This window comes from Phyllobates terribilis, unplaced genomic scaffold (assembly GCF_046119375.1).
Source record: "Phyllobates terribilis strain yellow unplaced genomic scaffold, ASM4611937v1 Scaffold_62__1_contigs__length_8034531, whole genome shotgun sequence".
Classification (NCBI taxonomy): Eukaryota; Metazoa; Chordata; class Amphibia; order Anura; family Dendrobatidae; genus Phyllobates; species Phyllobates terribilis.
Window position 1 is genome coordinate 1,021,213 of NW_027362822.1, and position 8,037 is coordinate 1,029,249.

The following is an 8,037-nucleotide window of genomic DNA, read 5'->3' on the forward strand; positions in this document are numbered from 1 at the left end:
GTTTCAGGTCCAGTGGAGACAACCATTCATGAAATTGGTTCTCCAGAGCTGACCACAACTCCTCAGCTGTGTGACTCACATTTCCCAGACATTTCAAAGTAAAAACCACCTGATGACGTTGAGCCCTACTGCCAGCATAGTAAGGAGGTGTGCAGCATCCCTTCTGCACAGTTAGAAAGCTTGTGGCATGACCAGACAGGCTTTGGGTGCAGGTGGAAGACCGAGAGGAGGTTGAGGAGGCAGAAGCAGTGGAGGAACTTTGACATAAAGAGGATTGACGCACAACTCGTGGGGACGGCAAGACTTGGACAGCAGCCCCTTGTCCTGCTGTCACCATAGTTACCCAGTGCCCAGTCAGCGACATGTAACGCCCCTGTCCATGCCTACTCGTCCAAGTGTCTGTGGTGAAATGCACCCTGTCACACACAGAGTTTCTCAAAGAAGCGGTGATGTTGTGTGCGACATGCTGGTGGAGCGCAGGCACACCTTTCTTTGAGAAGTAGTGCCGACTGGGCATCTGGTACTGGGGCACTGCGACGGACATAAGGTCTCGAAAATCCTCTGTGTCCACCAGGCGGAAAGGCAGCATTTCTGTAGCCAAGAGCTTGCAGATGGTGAAATTCAACCTCTTAGCTTTCTCATGGCTAGGAGGAAATGGTCTTTTACTTGTCCACACCTGAGGGACCGAGGGCTGGCTATTGTGCTTAGACGGGGTTGATAAGGGTGTCCCCGGCAAACTGCCGGTCTGTGAGGAAGATGCAGGCGGACATGTTAGGTTGCCTTGATCCAAAGGTGGTGCTATCGATGTCGGACAGCGCTCAACAGCAGCTGGTGTTACCACCTCCAAAGAAAATGATGACCTGCCAATCACGCTGGCTGTTGCGGGTAAAGAGGTGGCAGGTCTGCGCCCCAAAACAGGTGTGAACGCTGTCCCCCCAGTCACAGAGGATGAAGAGGCCGCGGATGCACAAGATATGGCAGACGGTGGTTGGCCCGGCCGGCTAGGCCGCATTGTAGCACACTGAGCTTCCCACTGCAACTTATGCTTCATGTCCATGTGCCGGTTCATGCATGAAGTACTCAAACTATGTATTTTTTGGCCTCTACTTAGCTTTTGCTGACAAATGTTACAGATAACACGAGTTGGGTCATCTTTATCGATCTGAAAAAATGCCCAGGCTATGCAAGGCTTAGCACCCATGCGACCTGAAGAGCCACCACGACTTGTGGTGAGAGGCAGAGTTGTGTTTGAGGATGCAGTTGTTGACGTGCTTCCAGTACTACGTCTCTGTCCAGGAAGGCGCAACCTGACCTCGTCGTCACTAGCATCTTCCTCCACCTCCTCTGCTGACCTCATCTCTTGGCTGACTGTGGGTTGACAGTAAGTGGGATCTCCAACCTCATCATCATCACCCTGTGCGTTATCACACCCGTCGTCCTCAGAGCCAACCTGTTCCTGCCCTGACAAAAAACTAAAGTTGTCGCTCCAATCAGGTATTTGAGTCTCATCATCGTCTTCCTCATTGTCTCCACCAACAGGAGTTACAGTTTGGGAATGAGGGTCTACATTATGGTCAGAACCTTCTGCGTCTGGTCCTGGATCCGACTCATAAAGATTCTGGGCATCAGTGCAGATCATTTCCTCGTCTGGATTCACAGAAGCGCTGGAGTCGACCTCTGATTCCCAGGCTATAGTATGAGTAAACAGCTCTGCAGACTCAACCATCTGTTCTACCTCATACTCAGACGGGCAGCTGGAGATTTGGGAGCTGTGAGGAAGCAAGTGCGATTGGGGTGACACCTTTGAGGACTGGAGTATTTGTGATGTTGAAGTTGATGTGGAGGAGAGCCCACTTAAAGGAGCACTTGATATCCGTTGAAGCACCTGCTGTTTTTGTGCCTCATCTGGAATTTGTAGCGATTGGCGTGGCCGTAAGAAAGGGATCTTATCACATTGTCCGCTAAAAGAAGTAGACATTTTAGTTTGGCTGGAAGATGGTCTTTCTTCTGCAGATGTTACTGTTGCTTTAACACCTACCCCATGGACACAACCTTTTTTCCCCTTCCCAACACGCCTATTCCCCTTTCCACCAGCAGCAGGCCTTTTTCCACTCATTTTGGTGGTTAACTAATTCACAACTCTGGAGTTGTTTGCACAAAAAAACAATGGATGGGAACCGAGCAGAGCTGAGAGGCCAAACTGTGGTATTAGGCCAAAACTATTGGCTGGTTTAGATGCAGAAAAAAATTATATTCAATTTGCAACCTGATGGAGGTCAGTATAGATGGACTAATAGAACAAGTCCCACACACTGCTAGAAGCCCAAATATTTTTTCAGAGGTAGATGCAGAAAAAAATTATATTCAATTTGCAACCTGATGGAGGTCAGTATAGATGGACTAATAGAACAAGTCCCACACACAGCTAGAAGGCCAAATATTTTTTCAGAGCTAGATGCAGAAAAAAATTATATTCAGTTTGCAACCTGATGGAGGTCAGTATAGATGGATTAATAGAACAAGTCCCACACACAGCTCGAAGCCCAATATTTTTCAGAGGTAGATGCAGAAAAAAAATATATTCAGTTTGCAACCTGATGGAGGTCAGTATAGATGGACTAATAGAGAAAGTCCCACACACTGCTAGAAGGCCAAATATTTTTTCAGAGCTAGATGCAGATAAAAATTATTTTTAATTTGCAACCTGATGGAGGTCAGTATAGATGGACTAATAGAGAAAGTCCCACACACTGCTAGAAGGCCAAATATTTTTTCAGAGCTAGATGCAGACAAAAAATTATTTTGAATTTGCAACCTGATGGAGGTCAGTATAGATGGACTAATAGAGAAAGTCCCACACACTGCTAGAAGGCCAAATATTTTTTCAGAGCTAGATGCAGATAAAAATTATTTTGAATTTGCAGCCTGATGGAGGTCAGTATAGATGGATTAATAGAGAAAGTCCCACACACTGCTAGAAGGCCAAATATTTTTTCAGAGCTAGATGTAGACAAAAAATTATTTTGAATTTGCAACCTGATGGAGGTCAGTATAGATGGACTAATAGAGAAAGTCCCACACACTGCTAGAAGGCCAAATATTTTTTCAGAGCTAGATGCAGAAAAAAATTATATTCAGTTTGCAACCTGATGGAGGTCAGTATAGATGGACTAATAGAACAAGTCCCACACACTGCTAGAAGCCCAAATATTTTTTCAGAGCTAGATGCAGAAAAAAATATATTCAGTTTGCAACCTGATGGAGGTCAGTATAGATGGACTAATACAACAAGTCCCACACACAGCTAGAAGCCCAAATATTTTTTCAGAGGTACTGTAGATGCAGATAAAAATTAGTTTTAATTTGCAACCTGATGGAGGTCAGTATAGATGGACTAATAGAATGATGCTATGCCCAAAAGATTTTACTTCACTAGGTGCAGTAAAAAAATTGGTATTCTATACACAGGTGGTATATCTTGCAACACAGATAGGCTACTCCACTGACTAACACACTCTGCAATAGGCCAAAAAGGATTAGCTTTGCTAGATTCAGCTAAAAGCTGTGAAAAAAACTTGCACAGCACTGGCACAGACCTGCCTGGAAAAAACTGATAGGAACTGATGTAACCTAGTCCTGAAACGGACTGCAATTACAATTAGTCTTTACTCCCACAATCTATCTATTTAAGAGCACAGACCTGCCTGATAAAAGTCGTAGGAAATGCTGTAACCTAGTCCTTAAAAGGACTGCAATCACAACTATTCCCTACTCCCAAGCTATCTGTAGATTTGTGCGAAAATTGGCTTGAAATTAACAAGGTATAGCGCACACAGCAACAGCGGTGTCGTCTAACACGCAGCTGCAGCAGTGAGAAAATGGTGGCGACGGGGAAAATGGCTGGGTCTTATAGTTCAAGGACATGTGACATACACTGCCAATGACACATGCCCCTGCTTGTGTGAAAAAAATCACTTCGCTCCGTGTGTGCGCTGCTGATAGGCTGACAGATTGCACCTCCCCACTGTAAATGCGGGAAAGAGAAAAAAAAATGGAGATCTTCATTATTCCTGCAGAGATCCATCCCCTGCCCCTCCCCCCACCCCGCTGTACACTCAAACTGCGTATTAACATTAATTTTCATCATTACTGAGAAAAAATCCAGTTATGATTTTGGTGCACGAACAGTTATCGAACATAACCTCGAACAGCCGAATTTTTCTCAAATTGTTCGTGTTCGCCGAACGGCTCGAACACCGCCCAAAACAGCTCGAATTTGAGATTGGCGAACAGTTCGAGTAGAACAACGCTCATCTCTAATCCAGAGGAAAGTTCTTACCTCCAAGCAGACAGGTGAGAGAGTGAAAGAGTACAGAAGCTAGGCCTAGTTCCAAGCAGGTCAGGAGCTTCACAGAGAGAGAGAGAGAGAGTGAGGAAGAAACAGACCAGGAGGCCTTATACCCGCTCACTGGGGAGTGTCCAGAAGTGCACCCTTCCTACCAAGTACCCTGGACCGTACCTGCCATCTACACCAGTCTAAGAAACTGTGAGTAAAACCCTGAAGACTGCACCATACTGTCTGTCAGTTATTGCTGCTGCGCCATCAGCCCTGCACTACAATGCCTAGCATCACCTACAACGTCTCTATACTGCCCTGGAGCTAAAGCTCTGCCTGTGGAGAGCTGAAACAACTCTGCTGCATCCCATCAGCTCCAGAGGACCTGCTCCGCAGCAGCGGCTCCCCATAGCCGCATTCTACAGGTGGCGTCACGAACATTAACTATAAAATCCCTATCAAACTACCCCCCTTTTATTGACCGCCCTGGGTCACGGACCGGGTCACCACCACTGTGACATATCCCTTAGCAATGACGGGCCCGGCTACCGAGTACCCCATGGCCCAGGGGGTGCGTCAAACTTGGCGTCACGAACAGTATTTCGTGCCCGTAGCCACCTGGTACTGTGTGCCGTGTGTGGACTGTGTATCACAACTGCGGTGAAAATCGCCACCATTACCGTGTCACCGCGCGGGAAGAAGAGGGGCGTAACCGCGGGAACCAGAGAGGCGTGATCGTTGGTAGCCCGCGAAGCCCAAGCCCCGCCTCGCACTCTGACGCAGCACCAGGAAGCATCAGGTCCTGGAAGGAGATGCAAGGTCCTGCACTGAAGTTGCTCGACAAGGAATCACTCACTTCGTTGCGGCCTACTCGATCGAAGGAAAGAAGGTAGGCTACAGTTTACTAGGGGGGCGCTACCATGGCTGACGACCAGCGAAACACCGGTTAACGCTCCCAATGCCCAACCCGCACCCGGCGGTGCTCAGGCCGGAGCAACCGCCCCACCAGCAGGGGCCATGACTCCAATGATACCCATGGCCCTGCCGTACGTCCCCGGGGCGAAATGGCTTCCTCAGTATGATGGCAAACCAGACACCCTGTCTGGGTTCAAAAGGAAAATATGCGGTGTGTTGGATATGTACTCAATGACTGGTAAACAGAGAGCCGCTGTTGTGCTGGGACAATTGACTGGTGCCGCAGAGCGGGAGATTGAATCCTGGCCAGCCGCGGACCAGGAATCAGTACCTATTAGATTTAAGAGACTGCAAACTGTCTTTGAGAACTGCACTGAGACAGATCTCCGGATGAGGTTCTACCACTGTGCCCAGAAACCTGAGGACAGTATCCGGGACTATGCCTGGCGCTTACAAGAGGCCCTGCGGGCCCTGAAACATGTTAGTCCAACCAACATACATGATGAGGACAAAATGCTGACAGAGCAATTCATCCGAGGGTTGAGGTCCCAGGAGGAGAGCAGAACTGTACGGTGGTGGGCCTTAGATCATCCGAATGCCACCTTTGACGCCCTGAAGGACATGGCTATTAAGGGCCTGCAGCCCCTGGAAACATCAGATACTGCTATCCTGCGGTACCAGCAGCATCCACTGCTCCTTCATTAGCGGCTGAGGCAAAAGTGCAAACAGCGCCTCCTAGCGAGCTGGACAGCCTGTGCTCTGAAGTGCGTCAGCTAAGTAAAAACCCTGACCACCGTCGTAAGCACCCTGCAGCTACAGAAGGAGCCCAAGCCGGATGGAAGGATCCTACTCGCCGACAGTCCCGAGGATGTCCCCTGGATGAGGAGAAGAAGAAGGACAACGCCACCCTGTGGGAGAACCAACGACCTACGTCGCCCTCCAGGAGAGCTCGTCTGCTACCATTGCCACAAGGTAGGCCACCCCACATGGACCTGTCCTTTAAACGGGCAAACCCTGGGGCCGAGGGCTAACACCCAGGAGTAGACCAATCAGGCCCATCAGGCTGGTATGACCGGTTTGTAGGAGGAAGGCCTTTCCTGTCCATCGTGCTGGAAGGCATAGCAACACCTGCAATTTTGGACACCGGGTCACAGGTGACCATCATACCTGATGTCCTCTACAAAAGGTACTGGTCCATAGATGAACTCCACCCGCCAGAACCAAATGTGGCGCCCCTGAGGGTTCAGTCACCATAGGGTTACTGCATCTCATACAGAGGTGTGGTATCTCCTCTCTCATGGTAAGGATGGAGTACCACCCAGGACCCCAATCACACACCCAACACTACACCACTCCAGTTCTGAAGGGGGCCATATGCACCAGTGTGCTACCCCGGGCCTGAATGGAGATATGGAGGGGAACCAAAGTTAGAGGGAACCATGTAGTGAGTGAGGGTGAAGGAAGCACTTATCTAGGCACTTAGCAAATCATATTTAACTGGAGGCCATCTTAGTAAAAAGGTCTTTGGTTGTGGGTCTTTGGTCGGGGTCCAGCACAAGGCTGTAGCTGGCTGAAGGTCCACTGTCCTCGGTCTCAGTCCTCGAGACAAGGAGCGGGGCAAAGTGATTGGCGCCTCTGCCCCTGTCAGGGTCCCAAATAAGGAGCCCCACATCTTCTATTTCTTGGCACATCGGCCTGGGGTAAGCGTTGTTAACCTCCATCCACCTTTTGCTGTGGCTACTGAATGCTCCAATGGTTTTTTAGTATATTACTAAAGTTATGATGTCTGACACATCTGTCAGTTACTGAATAATTATAACATTGCCATACTTAATACTTAACCTGCAGAGTCTAACTCAGTGGAGCTAATTTGCTACAGCAATGTGATTATGGGATTCATGGGTGTTATCTGTACTAATCTATGTATGATTGTAATTATAACATATAACTCCCTGTAACCCTCCCCCAGTACTGCCTGTGCCTTGCTGCTATTCATTCCAGCCCTCTTGCACATGTACTTTCTTTTATGATGTATTTTGTCTTGCCTTAAACTTCTTGTTGATAAAATTTATACAATTTTTATCTTCATAAAAAAACTCCCTCTTTCTCTTTTTGTGTTTGGTATGACTGGTTTGTAGGAGGAAGGCCTTTCCTGTCCATCGTGCTGGAAGGCATAGCAACACCTGCACTATTGAACACCGGATCACAGGTGACCATCATACCTGATGTCCTCTACAAAAGGTACTGGTCCATAGATGAACTCCGCTCGCCAGACCCAAATGTGGCGCCCCTGAGGGTTCAGTCGCCATAGGGTTACTGCACCTCATACAGAGGTGTAGTATCTCCTCTCTCATGGTAAGGATGGAGTACCACCCAGGACCCCAATCACACACCCAACACTACACCACTCCAGTTCTGAAGGGGGCCATATGCACCAGTGTGCTGCCCCGGGCCTGAATGGAGATATGGAGGGGAACCATGTAGTGAGTGAGGGTGAAGGAAGCACTTATCTAGGCACTTAGCAAATCATATTTAACTGGAGGCCATCTTAGTAAAAAGGTCTTTGGTTGTGGGTCTTTGGTCGGGGTCCAGCACAAGGCTGTAGCTGGCTGAAGGTCCACTGTCCTCGGTCTCAGGCCTCGAGACAAGGAGCGGGGCAGAGTGATTGGCGCCTCTGCCCCTGTCAGGGTCCCAAGTAAGGAGGCCCAGGAGGGGAGCAGAGGAGTTAGGCTCCACAGGCGAAAGGATACCAGGGGGAGTACGGACGGTGAAGAGTCGCCACCTGT